This window comes from Corapipo altera, unplaced genomic scaffold (assembly GCF_003945725.1).
Source record: "Corapipo altera isolate COAL_440 unplaced genomic scaffold, ASM394572v1 49, whole genome shotgun sequence".
Lineage (NCBI taxonomy): Eukaryota > Metazoa > Chordata > Aves > Passeriformes > Pipridae > Corapipo > Corapipo altera.
In genome coordinates, this window is record NW_020884879.1 from 87186 (window position 1) to 112419 (window position 25234).

Consider the following 25234-nt stretch of genomic DNA (forward strand, 5'->3'; position numbering starts at 1 on the left):
GTCCAGCCCCTGCTTCCACGATGGGAGTGTCATGGCTCTTCTCTGGCTTGCAGAGGTCTCACTTGGCTCATAGTCTGAATGCCACAAGAGCATTTACTTCTTCTATGGGTCAGGAAGACCCTTTTTCAGACACAAACATGGCATGGTCAGTGTCGTTGCCTGAGCTGCTGGTGTTACTCCTTGCAACACATTGCATGGAGGATGTGTCTGCTTGGCAGCTGGTTGGTTTGACTCTACTTAGCATGTGAATGCCCAGAGCTCTGTTTCCTGAGGGTGTCATACAGACACATGGTAGTCTCAGAAATCTTCCTCTGAATCAGCTTAAGAACAAAACCTCAAGGGCATTTCTTTAACAGATGGTCTCTGAGTCTAGGGGAATCTGTGTGGAAAGCAAGGTAAAGCTCCCTTTAAGGAAAAATAAATCTTGACCCCCCACTGCACAGCGTAGGCACAGTTAACTTATATTTTGGATAAAATATCAGCACATCCTCACAATATGTGGCATGAATCCTGCAAATCTCTCCTGCAGATCCCAGTATAATGATGCCAGCACCCTGCCCAAACCCCACTGCAAGCCCTGCGACACTCTTCAGGCATGTATATTGACTGGGAAAACCTCACTGGTAGTAAGTAGAAGTCCACTGATACCCTGCAATTTGTAGTTCACTAGATCATTGTGACATAATATTTCCCTTTTGGGAAAAAAAATCTCTCAGGTAAAGTAGCTAGTTCATCACTGGATCTATTCAGACCAGCCACTTGAACCTGAGTGTCTTATCACTGTTTTTATGTGGGGACCTCATTAGTGAGTTAACAAGGTTATTTGCTCCATTTCATTCCCCCCCCAATTATTGTTTCTTATGTTTAGAGCCACTTCTGAGTTCATGATCCTTTGTATTTGAAATCACAGCATAGGAAATAGGAAAGTGTCTCATTTTCTTAATGATCAAATTTCTTCTTTTTAGTGCAACAAATTGAATACCTTAATTAAAAAAACCCCACAACACTAAAAAAAAAAACCCTCCCCAAGACACCAGCTCATGTTTTCATAATGGTGGTGATTTAAACACACATTAGCATTCTGTGTTTTTTTTAATTACAGGTGCATCAGAAGAATAAAATATTTATACTTGTGTGCATTTCTTTCGCTTCTGAGAGCAGAGAGAATATGATGAGCTTTTCTGAGGCTGCAGATTAACATTTTCCAACATATGTTTATATACATATGGTATGTATTTGACAAAACCTTGTTATTATAGCTACGGGAGATCTACCAAAGGATGTCCCTGCTCAAGCAAGGATCCTGGACCAGATGACCCACTGTGGTCCCTTCCAACCTTACACATTTTGTGATTCTGTGAAAAAAGCAGAAACCATTATAGATCTCAAGCATTTCTCAAGTTAATGGATATGTCTGCGAAAGTGGACACTCATTGCCTAGCTCCAGAAAACCAAAATTTCTTCATCTTTTTCATTAAATCCAGTCATCTTGGGCAATACTGCCACATAATTTCTCTTCTGAATGCAAAATATTTTGTCCTCAAAATTCTGTCTGAATTCTCATTTTCTTCTTCCTAATATCCTCAGTATCTAGAGACACAGATAAATTTAATTGCCATTCAGTGCCATGTCTCACTACTGCTGGTAAAGGAGAAAGACCCTTGAAGTTTGAAGCTTCACCACATCATCTCCTTCATTACAAAGGAATTGATTCTCTGCGGCTGGGGTGGTACAAAGAATTACTAAAGAGCGACAGCAATGCAGTGCCCAGTTGCCGTTTAATCTGTGTACAGTTTTCTTATTCAGTTTAGAATAAAGATCAAATTAGAGAGGAAGCCCTAAAAACTTTATATTAGCATGTTAAAACTATAATCTTGCACCAAATCCCCTGGAGTGAATACAAATGGTTGCAATTATTTCATTTGAGCCCTGATGAATTACATTAAGTAGAGCTCATATTCTATTATTACAATGGTTATTATTTTTCACAAGACAATCAGACCCACGGAAATAACTTAAAACTGCATGGGCCTGACTGTGCTTTTACAGCCATTGGTGCAAACACGAAATATCCATAATTTATAACAGAAGTAATGGTGAAAGGGAGTGAAAATCAGTTTTGTGTGCTTACTGACAACCTTACACATTTTCAAGAAAAAGCAAAAAGATTTTTCCATTTCAATAACTGATTTCTTACAGACTGATGACCTTTTTTCCATAGGGAAATCAAAGGCAGAATACAGAAAAGGAAAAAAAAAAATTCTGAACACTGAAAAAAGGCAAAGGTGTAGTTTCTGAATTCTTCAACTCAGTGGAATTCCAACCTGATCTTCTGTTTCCTTTATCTTCTGGCTGTGTGGCTCTTTCTGAGTCTTGAACTGCCACTAGTGTCTAAATTAAAATTCCCATGTTGAAGGGAGTTCGGGCTCTGAATCTTGATTAAAGCTGCTACCAGTCTATCTAAGGCTGTCTCTTGCACAAAAACGATACAAATATTCACAGTGCCTTTGATGTTACCAGGTTAAAAACTACAATTCTGTCATTATTCAGACAAAGTGTCTTTCTAGTTCACCTGTGGCCCTTCTTCATTCACAAGAGTTATTTATTTTCCTCACATGAATTATATTCTTCCATCCAAAGACAGTAGAGTCTACCAGTTTTTTACAGACACAGCAAGTGGCAAGAGCCAAACGCACAAGGCTTTTCCCCAGACTCACTTTCTATTGCTAAATATAGTTGCTTAGGCCCATTTTATCTGTCCAGGGCCTTCCTCTCCAAGAGGAAGGCCCTTTATCTCCAGAGCCTTCCTCTTCCATGCTATTCCAAGGCTGCCAGACTTCTTGTTGCTCTATTATTATTTCCTGAAATACAGAATGCTTTCAGCTTCCTGGCTTCCTCGGCTCTGGAATTCATTGCCATCTGTCAAGTAGTCAAATGTGTATATTTTCAGTAGTAATATAAATAAATCAAAAAACAAGAGCAAGGAAGAAAAAACCAGAAATATCAAACCCATTGTGGTGGATAACTTCTGAGTGCCTCAGAAACAGTACATGGACCCCAGGAGTCCACCTACCACAAGCTGAAAAGCACAAAGTAAGATAGAAATACCACTAACAATGATGAATGAATTAACAAGAAAGACCTAAAAAGACAGGTATCAGCAACATGGGGAACACCAACCTTATTAGATTGAGTTGTCTTTAATTCAGTGGCTTCTTCCTACCTGTGTTGAGAGCTAAGATTTTCAGAAGACAATATAAAATGAATCATAAGGGAATGTTGTTCAGGGGAGATTTCCTGGAGCTCCTTATTCTATGCACTGAAAATAAAAATGTTACTTTCTATTATATTATATGTTATTCTTTCACTGAAGCGTGTGTATACATCACCAAAATGACCCAGGCCTTCTAAATCTTTTAGAAGGCTGCTGCGTCTGAGCTAACTAAAATCTTATGGTAAGTGACTTTGACAGTCCAGTCACGCATTTTAATGGGAGTGTTTCTTTGTGACATGTATACGTTTATTACTTTTCACTTTAGGCAGTATTACTTTTCACTTTCATACTGTTATGTTGTGGGAAAAGAAAAAAATCTCAGTGGATGCCCAGTTTTGCTTTACACTGGATGTAAGGTTATATATAAGAAATATTTTGAAATGCTATATTAAACAATTTCCATCTTTCACCTGCAGCTTGGGGATAGAAAAAACCTTACTAAGAGAGGTTTAGCTAGGATTCTCCTTTTTGGATTTAATTTAAGTTTTCCAATCAAGGCAGAAGTTAGTATTTCTCATTATTTCCATCTTTTTCCAAATATTCCAGGACAAATAAAACAGGTGTAGCAAAATGAGCATCTCTTAAATTCACCTTTGCATGACAATAATGAAATTTCAATGTTTATGTCTTAAGACTTCATCACCCTTAGCACAAACTCTTGACTGTGGTTACCAATGCACCAAATGCACTTGATTTGCTGAACAGGATAATAATTCATCCTTCACTTGCAATGTGAAAATTCAGGTGCCTGCCTATTTAACACCTTCAGTTTAATAAAAAATCTTTCAGAGAGAGGAAATTAATTCAGACTCAGTCTAATTTTTCTCAGTTATTGTAAATCAACGTCATGAAGGGTTAAAAAAGAGAATAAAAAACATTAATTAAAATATGTTGTCATGTTTCAGCACAATGAGTATTATAAAGAAAAGGTGTTTCTATGCATTATCTATGCCTTGAATAAGCATGTGCTTGGAAATAGCCAAATATGATTTACAGCGAGAGTAAAGTTTGAATTAGTTTCTTTAACAGATCAAATTCTGGGCAAGAAGAATGGATGATACTTTCTATATTTCATCCATTCAAGTTCTATATCCTACATAATCACACAGTGTGACCTAACACAGTTCTAAATCAGAAAAGGATCCACTGGCTTGGGTTCATACATGACAGATGTGTATTTTGTTTGTTAAATGATAATTTCCATGGGAGTAGGCAATCTGTTAGAATAGGTATGAGAAAACTCCTTTAATAGTGGTATTATATGGTATTAAAACTGATCCTGAAAGCACGAACAAAGAATGAGATGAGAGTTGGTCAGGAATTTTCTCTGGAAACTGTTGATTCATCAAAAAAGGAGTATTTCAAAGAAGTCCACCTGTTTTGATAAACCTGCTGAGAATTGTGATTAGTTTAGTCCTGGGCCTGTCCAGGGTTCTCATTTCTGTGGCTCTGAAGTTACTTTGTCAGCATGATGATCTCAGGTCTGGCACCTCTGGAGTTTCCAGGGGTCTGGAGTGTTTCTGAAATCCAGACTCAGCTGCTCTTCAATGCTTGGCCCCTAAGAGAGAACCTGGAGAATAGTTGCATATCTAATTCTGCACTATCTTAGAAGTAAAAGTTAGGAATGCATCTGCATCTGCTCTGGTATGCTGCTAGAAAAAGTCTGTGAAAAGGTCACAGAGAAAAGAAATAAGTGACTACCCGACTGTAAAAGATTTATCCTGTCTCCAGGTAATAAGACCCCAGCTCAGTAGTCAAGAGAATTTTGTCTTTGACTTCAATTAGGGTTGAATACAATTCACACTGAACCAGAAGTCAAGTCAAGAAAGAATAAACAGAGGTATGGTCTCAATCTTAAACCAGAATACACTTAGGTTTTTTGTCTCAGTAAGGCATCCTTCAAAGCAGATGGGCCTAACTGTGAAGGAATGGTGGTATGAGCTCCTCTGGTTCCCATGGGTTCTTTAAGCTTTGCTTGCCAGTGTTCTTTTAAGATACCTGAAAACTCACATAGAAAACTGGCAAAAATATGAACATTTTCTTTAATAACTAGGGCTAGACACTGAAACTAAAAAAAAAAAAAAAAAGAAAAGAGAAGAAAAAATACCCAGAAAGAAAGAAAAAATATCAAAAGCTGAGAAATCAAAACAAAATAACAGCTTGAGAGTGGTGCTGGCTTGTTATGCTGCCACAAAACAGATCAATCCATGCCTTGAAGTGAGCACCCATGCGTATATCCTTTTCAGCTGAGGTGTCTGCAAAACTTAAATAGATCTTCTTTTGCCACGTTCTGTTATCATGAATCTCTAGCCTCTCTCTAGCAGTGAGAATCAGAAATATTATTCAGGTCCTAGTCTTAATTGCCTGCAGTGCTAGCAGTCAGTTGACAAACAGAGGTTGTTCAACAGTTATGGAAGTCAGGCTGCACCACTAACTGGTAAAAATAGGTGTCAGGACTTACAGAAGATGAAATATATCTACTGCTGAAAACACTTACAAAATATACTCTGACAGTAGAAGTCACAAGACTTATAACCTTCCAGTATTTCTGTGGTCCTGCTATTATTATGTCATATGCACAGTGAACACCAAAGGGGAGAGAACATAATATTCACTGCCTGCTTGTTGAAGTGACAGGTGAAACACATACATCTTGGAACTACTGGTGAATGTGATACCCAGTACAGTACTATTCTGAAAACTAGCTTGATAGGAAAGCACTGCAAGTAGTACTACCATTTTGTTTATGTACAGAAGTGTGTCATCTGTGCTCTGAGCAGCAGAAATCTGCTGATTTCCTGATACCCAGAGGCCAGACCTCTGGTAACAACATGACACATCCAGCCTTGGGTCTTTTACCTTGAAACTTCTGCTTTTGAACATGCCATTTTTTGATGAGTCTGGGGCATAACCTAATCACTTTCTTCAAAAAATTATTGGAATGGGGTCTTACACTTCTGTGTTACAGAGTGACATATCTATTCTCTGAATGTTCTCTGTTTTCAGCATGCTTATTAAAAGTGTGGAAACAACTCAGTTTTCCAGTAAGAGCTGCAGGAATTAGTATGCATTAGTTTGAGTTTCTATAATCTCTAGTTATGTTTTATATGTCATTGTTTATTGAATTCTCTCTTTTTACTAAAGAGTCTTCCTGGGAGCTGCTTGGGCCTGATTATTGCCTACATAATCCACAAGGATCCCCCAGCAGAGCAGGCCTCCCAGCCTGTTTTACTTTGCATCTAGAGGTAAAGCAAGGCATCCTGATGTGACAGCATCTTGATATGTGTAGAGCCCCGGGCCTTTCTGAGATAATTTGGTGTGTAAGGCAGGATTATAACTTTCTTGATTTTTATACTGCTTCACGTACATAATAATACCCATTATAATCCTACTAGTGTCTAAAAGGTAAACTTATTCGGTAGGCATTTTTGAGACACGTCCCCTGAGTTCACTTTCTAATTCTCACTGTCATACTTCTGCAACAGCTAAAGTATAGTTCAGCTTTGTCTCGAAGGTACTATAAAGACATGTTTCATATACTTTATGATGCTTATGCTAGGTCAAAATACTGGAAAGAAGGAATTTCAAAGATTCCTGCTAGATATGACTGAAGCCCTGCTGAAGAAACCTTATTGTATCAAAAAGCCTAGGTTCTCCTGGAGGTAACCACATTATTTGTCATGGTTAGTTAATATTGCTGAATATTGAATGTATTACTTCTTGTTCTTAACAAAATTTTCATATTATAAATACAAACTTCTAAAGGGACAGAATTATCATTTGATAACCGCACACGATTTTTGGGAATTGCTGACAATGTTGATACTGGGATCAGTGAAAGATTATTTTAGAGAAATTTCCTAGTTTTATTCTATTCAGAAGGGGTGAAAAGTGTTTGCCCTACAAGGCTGTCCATTCTATCTTCTTATCTTTGCTGTTTTTCATGTTTTTAAATTGTATGTAGTTTCCACGAATCAATGCTGCTGTTGATATGCTCTCTTTACATTTTATGTAAAGTATAATCTCCTGCTTGAGATTCTGGTGCTACTTAGATCCACAGAAAGTTTTGGCTTCTGTGAAGGTTTTCCCTAGAACATTTTCTTACAATTTTGAAATAACAACGTGCTTTCAATGATGACATAAATGCTTATGCAGTGAGAAGAGTAAGTTACAGCTTTAAGTCTCAGGCTTTCTCTGTGTTTCTCTGCATACACACAGACATACACATGATTTAGATAGTTCAAATATGAAAAAGAAAGGCTAGTCCCTCTACTGGAAGACAGAATACCATTACAGAAGCTTAATGGCATTTTTTTCCTTATACCAGTTTACTTCATGATCTGATGAATTCCTCTTTACTGCAAATGTTAGGCTGGGGTCCTCTTGAGCAACTTTATTTCACAACATTTGAACCAGCACCTCGAGCAAGTAGAAATGGTATTTATAACAAAAAAAAATAACTGAGAAAACTCTTTGAGAGAACAAACAAAGCTCTGAGGAATAATGACAGCTCCTCTCAGAAGTCTAAAAATGTCATGAGTTACAGCTGTTGTAAAATAAAGTACAGGCAAGGTGGGTTTGATCCTGTAACAAGGGTGAAAAGGAATTGATTGAAACTGACATGAAAGAAATTCCTTAATGGGTTGATTGGGATTTAATGTTATCCAAGAAATTTGTGACGATACCATCGAAAAGCCAGTAAGAGTCTGTTGTTGTAATTTGCAACCTATAAACAAGAAGGAGAATTGAGAGACTTAATTGGAGTATAATACTGTTGATGTTGACACTGAAATTAATGCTTCAGACAAGGTGTGCTACTCAAAGAGAAAATTTCCTTCTTCTTAGATGTAGATGTACTGAAAAAAATTAGGGAACTCTGTCCACAGCTGATAACAAAACACTTAAAACTTTGTACAGTGTTTGTTTGATAATGTTTTTATCTCCTATATATTTGTTTACTTTTAATCCTAGACTTGTTTCTTTGCTGATGGAATATACTTAAAAGCATTAAAATCATAAAGAAAAAATATATAAGTATGTGACTAGAGCTCTTACTGAATGAATCTTCTTATACACTTAAATTTAAATCATGTTTAAATACTTTGTTGGCTTCAAACCACAAGGCAAGTTAATATGGTAAGGAAAACAATCCATTCAAACTATTGGAGTTGTTAATCATTCTCTTATTGGACTTGTTAATCAGTCTCTTATGAAGAAATATGTTGGCATCTGGTATAGGATTCATTCCACTCCCTCAGACTGCAGACACTGCAAAAGGAAACAATACACATCTTCAAACATTAGTTTGACATTGTAAAAGTTCACCTAGGCAAACTGGGAGCCAATTAGATGCATGGCAATAGACAGCTACATGAAGAGGTAGACCAAAACGGGTGTTTCTGAAAAGAGCAAACTTGATGCGTAGAATCTAAAAACGCTATTTTTCGTGATGGTACTACAAGCGGGAAAAAACATACAAAGCACATTTTTGTGCAAAACCAAATACATGAAAACTCAGAAAGGACTGTTCCAATTTTGGTCAAAAAAAATGCTTAAAGGATGACAAATGTTTAATGCCAAAGTCCAAGCTAAACTGCAAAAACACTAATAAATGAAATGACCACTTATATTTAAACTAGTACCATATTCTAACAGAATTCAAATCATAACAACAGATTCCTAACACTACAAAAATCAACGTATGAGTCCAATCACAAAATGACAGCACAGCTTTGTGAAGTTCTGTTGCCTTGCAAATTTCCTCTGGTCTGAGACTCTGTGATTTGGGGTGTCAGCCACTCCCTCTCATTAAGAATGGCATTTTCTGAGACCTCCTTTCGTTGTTTGCATCATTGTATGAACCATTAACAAATACAGTGAACAACACTGGCCCCAGTTTTCATGTCTGAAGTGTACTTTTAGTCACCAACCACCAAAGGTATGTTGCCGTCTTTGTACTTGATGGTTTGGCCAAATTTGCAGCCCACCTAGCACTTTATGCAGCCCACCTAGCACTTTATGCAACCCAAGATTACTTGGCTTCAGGAGGCTGTTGTTGACATCAAAAGTGTTATGATATTTGAACCATATGACATGCCCCACTCTGTGCCCACGGAGCCAACCATGTCTTTGTAGAAGGCAATGAGGCTGACCTACCATGACTTGACTTTGGTAAACCCACCCTGACTATTTCTGATTGCCTTTTTATCCGCTATGTGTTTGTGGGGCTGCAGATAAGGGCTAATCACTTTGCAGTTTTCTGGGTTCTCATTTTTCTTAAAGATGTTATTGTTATTGTTTTTTTCCAGTCATCAGAGACCTTCCTTAACAGCCATTTTCTTCAGGAGTGGTAGACAGTGTACTGGTCATCACTTTCAGAACCCTTACTTGGATCCCACTTGGCCCCATGGATTTAAATACATTCAACTTCCTTACCACAGTCACTAAAGATGTTGCTACCCACTATGGGTTGCCCCTCTGCTTCCCTGACTGGACTGGCATATGAGATATTTGGGAACAGGTTTTGGCTGTGATCGTTTCTATATCAGCCATCATGAGTTTGCTTATTTTCCATTTGTCAGTGGAACAATATCTTCTCCAACCTTTTGTTCTGAACAGTCCCTTGAAATCTCTTCATGCCACAAAATATATCCCTACTTACTTTTATCTTAATCTGAGCACTGGCCTTTCTGACGTTGTCCTTTAGTGCTGGAACAAGGCTTTTACGTCCTCCTTTGTGCTTGTCCTCATTTCCACTTCTTGTATGATTCTTTTTTGCATCTTGTTTCATGGAAGGGCTCTATACTCAGACAAGTGGACCTGTCACCAAAATTCCCAATATTTCTGTCCAGCAATGGTATTTTCCTGAGCTCTTAGTAAGTTTCTTTATGAAATCATCCCAACTGGTCAAGGCACCTATCTCCTTCGCAGCTAATTTCCAGGGAATTCCACTTAGAATTTCTCTAACAAATTCAATTTGCAAGTTCAGACTCCTAACTCTGAAACTCTAATTTCCAGGCATTCTCTGGATCCTGATGTCAGTAATTTCATGGTCACTGCAACCCAAACTGTTGCCTGTAGCCACATCTGCCACCCTTGTGAGTGAATAGCAGATCCAATACAGCCTTAATACTGCTTGCTCTGATGCTATTTGTACCAGGAAATTCATAGACCAATAGAACCATCTAGGCTGGAAAAGACCTTTAATTTTATCGATGCTTAACTGTAGACACCCCTGATCTCAGATGGGATCTTCCAGTGACCGATAACAGGTTTAGGTGAGAATGAATCAAGCAGAAAGACTCAGCTTTCAGAGTGGTTTTGTCCTCTGAGTCAACATGTGGTTCCTGGGCACACCTGACAAGAGTATCTACTCAGATTTGCTTAGTCTTTGAAACAAAAGATTCCTATCTGCCATTGATGTAATTCCTGATATCGCATCCTTTTCCCATCTACCCTCATGTCAGCAACTGAGTTATTGGACTCTGGGACACTTAATGTGATTAAATCAGAGGGTTTACTTTTCTCCTTGGGCAGTTGCGACTGCTATGAAGAGGAGGATGTGGAGATGCCAAGTGAGTCTTGGTGTGGTACGTGCCTATTGCTCCTTCTCTATCTGTTTGGCTGACACCACATAATACAAAAGACAGACCTTTTTTTTTTAATTTGCCCAAAAGACATGAAACTCCTTATTATGTACCAGATAGGAAAGCTCTGCAACCTCTGTGTCTGATCAAATGAAGCTACAGCCCAGACTTTGACTGGCCAACCACAGCTGAATGATTAATCACAAAAGAAAAGAACCAAGTAACAGAGATTAATTACTCTATTTAATGAACTTGGGATTTGCTTAAGTGTTACTGGTGTCCTCTAGAAACTTCTTGGACAAAGAGTTTCAAATCTTTTCTCTTTAAATATAGTTGGGATTGGCCTTCCAGAGCTATATCTTTCATGACACTTGTGATGTATTACAGTGATAAGTATCTAAAGCAGCAAACCCTGATTGTAATTTTTTTTTTTTTTAGTTTGAAAGTCATTTTGACATATCTGTAGGCAACAACACAATCCTGGGAGTCAGTGAGCCTGTTGATATTTCAAATTCCTGCTGTCTTTGTTTACAGACTTACTATTATATATTGTTAAGGTTGGGTGAGGTATTCAGACTGCATTCAATATGAGTAAAGATTTTACATGACCAGGGGGCAATTAATCATAAAGAAACATACAGATAAAAAATGATGCCCTGGGAAAGCTTGAGGAAGGAATTAATACAGAGCTTTCTATAGCTTTATGTTACTCTTTCTGTTTTCCACTTTCTTAATCCGACTCTGAGAAGTGGCATGGAAAGAAAACATGTTGATACTCAGGCATAGTTTGTGATCATTGCAGCCATGGATAACAGTGAGTTTTAGGAGGGATCTGAATAAAATGACTGTGCTGTGAAAATGAGCACAAGATAGATAACAGACAAAAAACTCAACAAGGAAATGAAAGAAGGAAATTAATGAACTAGGGATATTAATACAGCTGAGGTGATAAATATCTTTACTGCAGGTTAATCAGATGGGATTTTGGGTGCCAAATTAAACAAGTGCCAGAAAACAGAGCATGCTGTGCAGATCAGGTCGGGTGCTTTACCTGCTTTAATCAACCCTATCTTCAAGCTAACCAACTCAATCAGAGTACTCTCCTCTCATGGTCATAATTCTTAAGTGCTTTTGAAGCACCGTAAGTTCTGCCTACCTACTACTGTGCTGTACATTGCAAGATGTACATGGGAGGTTTGGGCTAGAAATGTTTCTGAAGGTGAAGGTTCCTACTGGAGTGTGTTTCAGGAAACAGATCTATTTGGGAAGAACACGCCAATTTTTACCGTTAGTGACAGAGAATTATCAAGCCATTCTGATATTTTCACAGAATCACAAAATGGGTGAGGTTGGAAGGGACCACATTGGGTCCAACCTCTCTGCTCAAGCAGGGTCATCCTAAAGCATATGGCAGAGGACTTAATCCAGACAGTTCTTGAATATCTCCAGTGAGGAAGACTCTACAACCTCTGTGGACAATCTGTTTTAGTGTGTGGTCACCTGCACAGTAAAGAAGTTCTTTTTCATATCCAGGTGCATTAGTCAACTGTGTATCAGTTTCTGCCTGTTGCCTCTTGTTCTATTGCTTGGCACTACTGAGAAGAGCCTGACTCCATCCTCTTGATACCCTCCCTCGAGATACGTGTATACATTGATGAGGTGCCCTCTTGGTCATCTCTTTTTGAGGCTGAACAGGCGCCACTCTCTCAGCCTTTCTTTGTAAGAGAGACGTTCAATTGTCTTAATAATCTTTGTAACCCTCCACTAGACCTGCTCCAGGAGCTCCATGTACTGGAGACCCCAGAACTGGACACAGCACTCCAGATGTGGCCTCACTAGGGCTGAACAGAAGGGCAGGATCACCTTTGTCGACCTACTGGTAATGCTCTTCTTAATGCACCTCAGGATACCATTGGCCTTCTTGGCCACAAGTGCACATTGTTGGCTCATGGACAACTTGTTATTCACCAGGACCTCCAAGTCCTTCTCCACAGATGTGCTTCCCAGCAGGTCACCCCCTCCCAGCCTGTACTGCTGTCTGGAGTCATTCTTCCCCAGGTGCAGGACCCTTACCTTTGTTGGATTTCAGAAGATTCTTCTCTGCCCATCTCTCCAACCTGTTGAGGGGCTCCTGAAAGGCTGCACAGAACTCTGGGGTATCAGTCACTCCTCCCAACTTTTTACCACTGAGTAGGGACTCCATGCCCTTATGCAAGTCATTGATGAATAAGTCAACCAAAACTGGTCCAAGTATTGAACCTTGGGGGACACCACTAGTGACAGGCCTCCAACTAGATCCTGTGCCACCAACTATGACCCTCTGGGATCTACCACTTATCCAATTCAAAATCCACCCCACTGTCCACTCATCCAACCCATACTTCTTGACTTTGCCTTTGAGGATGTTGTAAGACAGTGTCAAAAGCCTTGCTGACGTCAAGGTAGACAATATCCACTGCTCTCCCCTCATCCATCCAGGTAGTTGTTTCATTGTAAAAGGCCATCAGGTTGTTCAAGCATGATTTACTTTTAGTGAACCCATGCCAACTACTCCTGATCACCTTCTTGTCGTCCATGTGGATAGAGATGGCCTCCAGAATAAGGCACGCAATTACATTTCCAGGGATTGAGGTGAGGTTGACTGGTCAGTAATTTCCTTCTTGCTTTTTTTTGAAAGGTGACGCTTTCTTTCAGTCCTCAGGCACCTCTGCTGATCTACACGACATTTCAAAGATGATTGTGAAAGGCCTCTTTATGGTGTCTGCCAGCTCTCTCAGCACTTGTGGATACATCACTGTTTCAACAGTGTCAAAAAGTCTAAGCTGGTAATGACCAAAAACGTTGTTTTACCTCTTTTTCATTTGGACTTTATTATGGCAATGTCAGGGTAACTATGCATCTCTGAGTATTTTTTGTGAAATTCAGGACAATAACTAGAAACCTTGTCAACTAACTTGCTTTTGATGAGCTTGCACTGAACTGTTTCAGAAACCAGGCTTCACAGTACTGTTTGAATTGTCATTCTAAATTGAAATGGAGGGGGACTTTTCAAGTATTGGGATCTCATGAAATGTCACTTCTTTTTTTCCATTAGGTCTCATTCTGACCTTCAGAAGGTGTGTAACTTTAGATTGAAAAAGTCCCAACTATTTTCTATGAGTCTTCTTCTGAAATGAAGAAAGCCATTTTCTTTCTGTCAACTCTGCCCTTTCTCCAATGAACATAGCCCTCTAGATACTAGCATAAGCAGATGGCACAGGTAGAGTAAATTCTACAGAGTTCTTGTGTAAATGGTGTGCAGCTTGCAGGGCTTGCCAGGTTTCTGGTTTTTTTTTCACTTTTAAAGGTCACTTTTACCTGTCAAAAAATTTGTGATGCCATTGGAGAAGGTTCATCTGTGTGTACCTGCTTAGAAAGAAGATGTGCAACTTACAATTATTGCAAAAGAAATATTACATTGGTCTCCACAAGAGTTTAATTTAGAAACAGGGCAGACGCACCCGTCATTGTGAGTATCTTTTGTTATTTAAATTGTAATTTTTGACCCTTAGATTGGAAAACTAACACAGTGTCCACTCAAAGCAGTTCATCACGGAGTTGCGGTTGCTCCCAGGCAACTTTTCTGTACCCTGTGAAGCGTACAGAGGTACACTTCAGAGAAGTGGTACCACCTTCAGGCAGGGAAACCCCAGTCAACTAACTTTAAAGCTTTTCTACCTGTAGAAATGATGGCAAAAGCTGGTCTTGCTCCACTGTCTTGTTAATGTTTTGCTAGCTTATACCAGCTGAGGATTTATGTCTAACAAAGCACTTCAGTGCTTTCAAGCATTTCTCGGCATTTCTCACATTCCACATTAATCAATTCTCTGAATAAATGAAAATAGCTAAACCAAATAAATTTTATCTGTCAATGGAAGCATGAGAAAAGAGAAATACCCATACACCTCAGTGTTTGATATGTCCTGTTTTCTCAGGAAGCTAAAATAATTTGTGATTTTCTTGCCTCATTTTATTCAGTCTTGAACTGTCTGACAGAGTAAGAACAGTGTAATATCAAACCAAATGAGAACGGCTAGAGGGTATTTATTTGTATATAGGGACAAACAATCCCTTTTTTTTGTAAACAGAACAGAGTTAAGTGCAAGAATTGTAACAAGTGACTGCTACTTATCTGAATGAAAGTTCATATGGGGTTATTTCCAATCTCTTTTGTATTTTCTATTTTTTTTAAGGCACGTGAATATCTAAGTAAAAAAACCAATCAAACAAAAAAAAAAAGAAGTGGGGGTGAGGAGGAAAGGATGGAAAAAGGGCATTGTTCCTCTTTTTGACTTGAGCAAAACTATACTGATATTATAGTTCACCAAAGAGGTCATGTTCTATAGCTGAAGCCAGGGAAGGATTACTCAACATGAAAATCACCAATAACAGCTTCCTCCAAATCACAGCTAGCCATTCTACAAAATGCTATCCCAGGAGGAACCGAAAACACAGTGAGCTCAAGACATAACTAGCAATTACTTTGATCCTTCTCTCCTCATTTACTCGTGTAAAGGACTCATTAAGCTGAGGAATGACAATGTTTCTGTACTGAACCTTTTTGATTACTTTCCTTCCCAACCTGAATTTGTTTCTCATGACCTTTAGAGCTATCAATTTAGATTTTTCTGTTTAGTCATTTGGACTTCTGTTTGATTGAAGCATCCTTCTAGGCGTGAATGTGCTAGTGCAGTGACCTGATGTGTCCCCTACATTGGCAGACACCATTTCAAAAATCTGACACTGTAGAAGTGCCTAATCCAAAACCCAGAACAGTCTTCTCATTCTACAGGATATATATTATTTTAGTGCGTGAAGCAGGAGGTTTAATAAGGTGGTTTTCCCCCTTTACATTATAGTCCCTTTTTCCCATCCATGAAGAAAGTTTTCATCCTTCAAATGAATGTAACAGGGAGAAAGTATAAAAAGGTTCTTAGGCTTCAATATGAAAATGTAAGCTTGTTGATCTGAAGGTAAAATGTCAGTGTCTTGTTAATTAGAACTCCCAGCAGAAATCTATTTTTTTAATCTGGATATGTGTCTGAGTGATTGAGCTCGTGAATATTTTCTTTGCATGTCCTTCCCTTCCCCTAACCTAAAGAAAATTAATATATTGTTATGTTACAGACCTCTTCCAAATTTCAAAAAAATAAATGGATTTCATTCATTTCCTTCCTGGACACTGACTTTGGCCTTTCTTTGGTTTGGTTTGGATTATCTTCTTCTGTCTTTATACAACATTGTATTCCTCCACATTCTTTAGCAAAAAATGAACCTGTGGCAAGACTAAAGTGTGATGATGAATTAGTGATGTCACTACTCAGGGATAATGTTAACCTAACAGCTTGGGATAATGTTAACCTAACAGCTTGTGATAATGTTGATCAATGACAGCCTCTTTCCTATCATGGTATAAGCATTATTTTTGAAAGAAAGTGCATAGTTCCAAAATATGGATGCTTGAAATCTATAGGTAACTTTTCTTTTACTGATAATTTTTCAGGGTAACCTTTTGCCTATGAGAAGGTTACATTTATCACTTTTATATTTCATCAGCATGAAAAATATATTCTTGCTTTTTTTCCTCAGAATTTGTTATTATGTTGATGTGGCCTTACCAAAAGGATTGAGATCTTTGAGCTGGTAAATGTATTACAGTATTTTAAGAATGTTCTGAAAGTCTGAATTTGATAGTTTGTCTAATATTCAGAAATGCCATGGAACCTAATTCTATTTGAGATCTGAACAGTAGACAGATCAATAAATATATAGTCACATGTCTTTGATATTTCATTGTACTTGGTACCACAATAAATTGCAAAACACCATAAAAACAACTTTAAATATAACACACAAATTCAATGAAAGGCAGGTTGAATTTAAGCAAAACAAGACAGTTTACATTCTCAGGCAAAAGTTTAATGTAATATTCAGAAAGAAACAGTTTTAGCTGCTGTAGCCCACATGCATTTATAAACAGGTATAAACACAAATATGGATGTGAACATTGCTTATTTATTATATATCTGAGAAAATGAATGAGAGTAGAGCCCCAGAAAATAATTATGGAGTGGTAATTCAGCTCCAAGGAATTTGTTCACTAATCTCCATGTCCTCAGGTTGCTTGGGTTGCCTGTGGCTCCTGACTGCTAATTTCCAGCTGTAGTGGCAGCTTTTTTTTTTTTCACACAAGTTACCGCCCCAATCATTTTCTCTTAAGCTGAAATCACCAGCTAGCTCTTGTTGTTGTTTCATGCTCCATTTTGTTCCCTTTTAAAGCAGCTGATTGAATTCCATGCTTCACAGTGCTCAGTGGGACATCTTAATTAAAGAAAGACAGTTTCAAGGAAGACCAACACCATTCAGTGGAACATCTTCCTCTCCCCAGTATTCTGAAATTTGTGCAGAAATCCAGATTCATTAAGCTCAAGAGCTTTTTTTTTTTCTTTATTGGTCTGAGGTGAATTTTAGAATTTTATCCATAGTATTTAGTGCTGTTTGTTGTTACCAACTTCATCCCTTATTAACCAAGGACCATTTATTCTGATAAAAAGTCCTTTCATAACAAAAATCACAGCTGAAATTGTAGAATATGATCAGCGCCTACTCTTTTGGGTTGCTTTCTAGTCACATCCTAGTGACTGACTGATAAACAAGATGATTTGTTCATCCTACCGTATGGATGCTCTTCTGAAGCTGCTCCCTGGAAAGAACAAATTCAGGTGCACACCTGAATCAAAATACAGCTCTAGAACACCAAACAATTCTGCACTTGACAAGGAGACATTGCTGATGCACTGATCTTTTTTTCCCATCACTCTTTGTGCATTTTCATAGAATCATAGAATGGTTTGGGTTGGAAGAAACCTTAAAGATCACCTAGTTCCAACCCCTTTGCCATAGGCAGGGACACAAGCCACTAGATCAGGCTGCTTAAAGCCCAGTGCAACCTTGAACACTTTCAGGGGTAGGGCATCCACAAGTTCTCTGGGCAACTTGTTCCGGTGTTTTACTACCCTCGCATAAAAGAACTTCTTACTAAAATCTAATCTAAATCTCTCCTCTTTCACGTTAATGCCATTTCTCCCTGTTCTTTCTCTATCTGTCCCTGTAAACAGTCTGTCATGGTTTGAGAGCCCCAAAAATCCAATTCCCTAGTCCAAGCTCTCTCCCACATCTCAACCTAGTGTAAGATGTGTTTTTCCAGACAACCACACGAGACTCAAAAAGGGGGAAAGGGAATATATTACAATGACTGTACAAATAAATACTGCAATACGTTATATACAATCTTAGCTATCTCTACCATGACATAAGTATTTACAATGGATCAAATCTCTTCTCCCCTCCAAATGAAAGTCCAGGAGGGGAGAAGGGAAAGATCCCTTCCAACTCAGGGCAGCAGCTTCTTCAGAGTAGCAGTCTATCTCTCTCTCATGCATGCAGCTGTAGCTGGATCTCTGCCAGCACACACGAGGGGATATCCAAGCCCCTCAGCCACTTGTCTTCCAAGTGAGGGTCTTCTTCCGTAGGCTGTGTTCACCGGGACAAGGGTCACTTCACTACATCGTATCATGAGGCTCAGGGGTCTTTGTGATGGTCCTTATCTTCAGGGGATTCAAATTCCCCTTTGCAGAGCTCCTGTGCTCTGCCTCAGGCTGCCACCTTGGCAGCAGTGGCGAGGGGGAGCGGCCAAGGTCACCCTCTCCGCATTCCTCTCGGAGCTCTTCAGCTCCTTTCTGCAAGTGCTGTAGCATTCCAAGGCTCTTTCAAGTAAGAGTCCATCATCTTCCTCCTTTCTAGGAGGGGTCCCAAAGGAGTCTGGGGTCTTTTAGTTCAGTTCTTACCCCAAACTCTGTCTCTCTACTGCTGGTACTCTTTCTCAGCTCTCCTTCCAGGAGTTCTCTCTCTTACCGCATGCCGTTTGCTGCTTGGTTCAGTTCTTATCTGTTGGCTCTTAGCCACAATCTCTGGACACTGCTTCTGCTGCTGCTCTGCCGCTGCTCACTCATGGTGGAGAAAAATTCCTTAGCTTTCAACTACAGGCACATAGCCCAGCTTATGCTGTTCCAGGTCCCTGCAACCCCAACTGGGGGCTGGGGGGGGCCCAGCCCCCAGTGGGCTGCTGCTGTTTCTCCTCGTGGCTTTCACTACATGGCTACCTTCTACAACAACAACTTACAACTACCTTCTCTTCCATTCTGGTTGTGATATGTTTACATTTTGCAGAAGCGCTCATTGGATAAAATTTCAAAACTTCAAGGGTCACCACCCCTGGGGTTTTACCATTTTATAACTGCAGGGGGAAAAACTGTTTTCCCCTCACCACACAGTCCCTCTCCAACTTCTAGTGCTTACTTGTCATTCCTGTTTTGTACTAAAGATTCCTTGCACTAGAGCGGATAAAAAGTCCTGAGAGCAAATGTCTGAACCTACAACAGTATCCTTGGCTTCTCTCTCCACTTAGGCCCCCAAATTTTGAAGGATGACCTAACTTTTAAGAGAAAGTCTCTCCCAACCAGCATAATCCAAACTAGTAGGTATGATGTACAAGGCAGGTTCATGCAGATCTCATGCAGCAGCATAAAGGAGGGAATACAGATGTGTCCAAACCAGCAGTAGGACAGCAGTTTGATGAAAGCAAGTCAATGTGCTTTCCAGCAAAAAAACCTTCTTTAACAAACCTGTCACTACAGTTATTTTTGTGGTTCAAAATACAAGTTTAGTTCTCAAAATAAGTATTCTTTCATAACAGATTTCCTACAAGGGATGTAGAATGATTCAAAATTAGTTTCAGAAGGAAAGGTAAGAAGGTTCCATTTGAATATGTAGAGACAGTAATTAGGGCAATGGTGCTTTTTTTATTTTACTTTGTTTCTTTTTTTTTACAGAGAACTATTTAGTCTTTCCGTCACTTAGCAATAAAAGTATATGCTTATTCACACCCTACTTTGCCTTTTAGGAAAAATTTTATAACCTGGTAGTACTAACTCATTCAAAAATATTCTAACATAATGTGTGTATTTCTCATTGGCCCAGAAGGTCATCAACAGTTAATCCAGTTTCAAACCGAGTAATTGTTCATTCCTTAAACACCTCACTAATGATGTTTTTACTTTGGGTTTCTAACCTTGCTTTTTGCTTTGTTTTGGCTGGTGTTTTATTCACTGAAGCATTCCTCTTGTCAAACAGACAAGTATTCCTGATAAATGTGCTTCCAACACACTAATGCTGAACACAACTGTCTTGCACTACATATGCTATCTCTGTTTCTTGAGGCGTGAGACCTGTAGGTGAAATATCTTTCATGCAACTCATCCACGCAAACACTGGCAGTCTGCTAACAAGGAAGACTTTCTCCTGATACATTTTAATACAGGCTATCAATGTCTTCCCACATCCCACTTCCCTTCTCCTAGATACAGCACTGCTTGCCAAGAAGTGTCCTTTGAAGATGAAGTGAATGTACTTATCAGAGATCTCTCACTTTGTTTTCTTCCCTGTGTAAGCCTAAAGAATGAACAAGCTGGAGGTTTTGGTCTGTTCTGCCGGTGGCCTGTGCTGGGCTTAGATATCGCAGCTTCTGAGCAAAATGAAAAAAGAAAGGTCTGAGGAACAGAGAACAGAACCTGAGGTTCCTGTAACCCAGAAACAAGGCAAAATAGAGTCAGTAGAGATTAGAATTAAAAGAACTGTGTCTGAATCTCACCAAGAAAGCTGCATATGGTATATAGGCAGCACTATTCAAGGTGCAAAACTTTCCCATGGAAGATCTGCTGTAGCTGAGAAAGCAAGGAGATCACCACTGCTGGCTTTTACATATAGTATGGCCTCGAAGGATGCCCAAGGATTTTTGCTGAGCAATTGCCAGCATCACTAGTCAAGCTGGTCAAAAACAGCTTGAGAATAAATTTATGAGAATAAAAAACTCCAACAATTAAAAAAAAAAAAAAGAAAGAAAAGCAGGATTCTGTTGACATCTAAAGTGATGAGTAAATTTTATACGAGGGATGAGGATCTGCTAAAACTAGATTTAAAAATTCCTCTCAACCTAAAGGCTATCTCACAGGAACTTTCAGTGTTAACTTAGGATGTGAATGTTGGGTACCTCGGTTGATGGCACTACCTGAGAAACAGCAAACTTATGGCCATTCAATCCCAGTCTAAAGCAAAGAATTGCTATCAGATGTAACTTTTGCTAGAAGAGCATCTGGACATTGTTTAGCATCATAGTAATCTCAGCACATTATAAGCTTGGTCTTCTGATTTCCCTTTTGGTTTCTCACAGTGATTTGACTTCCTAGCACACAGAGTGAGGTGTGAGTCTAGAATGCCTGAAGGACATGATAGTGCTGTACAACTACACAGTACTTTGAATGGTATGAAATGAAGTAGCAAAATATCACTACAGAAGAGACTGGATGGTGATAATGCTCTCACAGTAGTCAAGCTTAAGCACAGCATCTTTCATTAGCAGCAGCTATCTCACAGTGATTGAGTTCAAAGTTCATACTTTCATTTCGATTTTCTGAAAGACATGGCACTTTTGTCACCTGTTGAAATGCTACTTGTAGGCATCCATGACAGACAGAAATCCACAGAAACATGGTCTGGAAGAGTTGTGTATTTTTATTGTGTTTCCAAGATGTTACCTTAACAGGGGTGGACTGTGTATTACAAACATGCTTCAGAACTGAAAACAAAATGCCAATGCGGGGGTTTCAATTTCAACAGCTCTGTCAAATACAAGCACTTGTCAGTGGAAACCATGATATCTATTCAAAAAGACCTAGCAGCTATGTGTATGTGTAGCCTGATATTAAAAAAGAGATTGAGAAGGCTAATAGCCCTCAGTCGCCTCTTTTTGCTGTGCCCTGCTGAAAGACAGCACAGCAGGGAGCTGTGTATGAGAAGCCAGGACTAGTTGTTTTGGTCAAAAAGCCTTTTTGAGCTTTGATGGTACATTTGAAAGTCTTGTGCCATCTCGGACACTGTCAAGTCTCACGATCCCTCTACAGGGGACACACTGAGCTGGCATAGTTATATTATGAGAAATTAAATTTCCCACAATACAGAGGCCCTGAAACACTCTGAAAATTACTGTTGCATATTCAACAGGGAACCTCAACCCTAGTAAAATTTTCCATGGGGGCAGTTTTTATTGGGGAGCTATGACCTTCATCATCCATCATCATGATCATCATCATCACACACATACATGCACATGCATTTCCCTGCACTTGCAGCTATGGAGAGAGGAGGAGTGATGGGATGAGCCAAAGCAACTTTCATAGACAAATGTGGAGAAGAACTTTATCAAACTTTCTTGTCAGTCAGCTTGTAGCATATAGCAGGTAAAAAGAGATTGACTTTCTTTTGGAAATTATGCAGAGTGCAAAGTTGGTATTTTGATTGTCAAGGTGTCTAAGATCTGGAAATTTTCAATAACTACATGTTTACGTCAGCTTTGTACCTGTGTACTATTCTCAGAGGGTTTCATGAATCAAAGTAGAGAATTGTTTCTGCTTATAGCTGCTTCTTTAAATCTCCAAGAAATAACATCCAGCAAACATTAGGATCACAAAAAATTAGTCTAGAGCAATCCTGACATTGCTTTTTCTCTAGAAACACTACCAGGGAATGGAGTTCAGAAGTGCTGTGTCAGCCTTGTGCTAAATCTCTGCAGAGGGGGTACTTTGTATTATTATTCTGTTTATGAACCTCGTTTTGTAGAGCAGTAAGATGTGCTATTATCACCATCATCATTGCTAGGTTTTGTGAACGAAGATTTGGGAAGGGCTCTACCCACATTTGTTACAGGTGCGCTGGTGGCTAAAAAGGCCAATACAAGACAGGCATGTCTGGTTGCAAAAGGCACAGCAGAAAGACTCTTCAGGTGGTATATTCTGCAAGGTACGAATCTTTCTGCGTTGTCTTTTCTCCTCGAGAGTGATCCTGCGTGCTTTCTCAAAAGCATCAGCACTGTTATAAATGGTGTGTCTCCAAACCTCCTGGTTGGAGGCCAGAGTAGACCAGTTATGATGATCAATATGGCCAAGGCTGAGATGTTGTTTCAGGGAGTCCTTGTATCTTCTCTTTGGGGCTCCTCTCATGTGGCAACTAGTGGCAAGTTCACCATAAAGCACGATCTTAGGGAGGCGGTGGTCCTTCACCCTTGAGACATGCCCTGCCCAATGCAACCATGTTCTCAGCAACATGGCCTCAATGCTTGTGACTGCTGCTTGCTCTAGAAGAGATGTATTGGTCACATAATCTCACCAGTGGATGTTTAGGAGACAGCGTTGATGGAAGCGTTCTAGGAGACACAGGTGGTGGCGGTAGATGACCTGTGATTCAGATCCATATAAGAGAGTAGACAGGACAATGGCTCTGTAAACACTGATCTTTGTACTTTTCTTGAGGTATTTATTTTGCCAAACTCTTTTATGAAGCTTTCCGAAGGCACTATATGCCTTTGCTAACCTGTTGTCTATCTCTCCGTCAATCTTACCATCCGAGGAGATGAGGCTACCTAGGTAATTAAACTGTTGGACTGATTTGAGCTCTTGTTCGCCAATGGTGATATGGGTATGATGGAAGATTTCCTGAGGTGCCGGTTGATAGAGAACTTCTGTCTTCTTTAAGCCGACTTCCAGCCCAAAGGGCTCAGCAGTGTCTGCAAAGTAGGATGTTAAACGCTGCAGAGTTGCTTCTGTGTGGGTGACAAGGGTGGCGTCATCAGCATAAGGCAGCTCCTGGACAAGATGGTTTAAGGTCTTAGTGTGGACCTTCAGTCGCCTTAGGTTGAAAAGGTTTCCATCAGTAAGATATCGAATGTAGATTCCATCCTGATCCTCGAGGTCTGCTGTGGCCCTTTGGAGTATCCTGCTGAAAAAGACTGTGAATAGGGTTGGTGCAAGAACACAGCCTTGTTTCACACCATTCTTTATTAGAAAGGGCTCAGAAAGTGCATTGCCATATCTGACTTGACCGTGTTGATCCTCATGGAACGAGATGAGGATTTTAAGGAACTTGAGGGGACAACCTAAATGTTCCAAAATCTACCATAGACCTTTTCTGCTCATAGTATCGAAAGCCTTGGTGAGGTCGACAAAGGTTACATAGAGGCCTTTGTTCTGTTCCCTACACTTCTCTTTCAGTTGTCTGAGAACAAATACCATGTCCGTGGTACTCCTGTTGGCTCTGAAACCACACTGGCTTTTGAGGTAGAATTCCTTCTGCTGTAGCGGGTATGAGTCTGTTCAAGAGTATTCTTGCCAGGATTTTACCAGCAATGGAGAGCAGAGTAATACCACGGTAATTTGAACAGTCTGATTTAATTCCTTTCTTCTTATATAAGGTATTGATGACTGCATCAGGAAGGTCTGAGGGTAGTTTACCTAGTTCCCAAAAGCGCAGTACAAACTCATGAAATTTGGCATGGAGTGCAAGGCCTCCATGTTTCCAGACTTCAGGTGGAATTCCATCAACCCCAGCTGCTTTGCTGATTTTCACCTGCTGTATCGCCTTAAGGGTTTCTCCTAAAGTGGGGGGAGTATCCAATTCATACTTCACCGGTTGTTGTGTGATGGACTGAATTGCTGAGTCTTGGACCACATGACTAGTACTGAAAAGAGTCTGAAAGTGTTCAAACCATTGATTCAGAATGGAGGTTTTATCTGTCAGAAGCGTTTGACCGTCAGCGCTGAGTAGAGGACGTTGGGGTTACTATGTAGGCCCGTATGCTGTTTTCAGGGCTTCATAGAATCCTCTGTGATCATCTGTGTCTGTGCATAATTGTGTTTTTTCAGCTAGATTGATCCACCACTTGTTCTGGATGTCACGGAGTTTCTGTTGGAGCTTGCTGCATGCAAGATGAAAGGCTGTTTTTCTTGTGTGACAGGATGGCAGCGCAAGGTGTGCTTGGTGGGTGGTTCTCTTTTTCCTCAACAATTCCTGGATCTCTTGATTGTTTTCCTCGAACCAGTCCTTGTTCTTCTTGAGGAAGAACCCTAAAGATTCTTCAGAGGACTGCAGGAGTCTTTGTTATAGAATTGTTCCTAAATACTTAACAGAAGGAGATGTATGAAGATCTGAGGAGCTTTTACCATGTGAATGTTACAAATGACAACACATCCAGGGTATTTTTTTTCTAGCAGCAGTAAACTCCAAAATGACGGCATTGTATCACATAGTCACTAAATTATATGACCTCCTTAATTGGACATTAGTAGCAGAAGCATACTCTAAGACCCAGTACTGGGACATACCTCAAATTAGTCACTGTGTGTCAAGTGCAATTACTACATAAAGAAAAGGAGGAGTACAGAATATC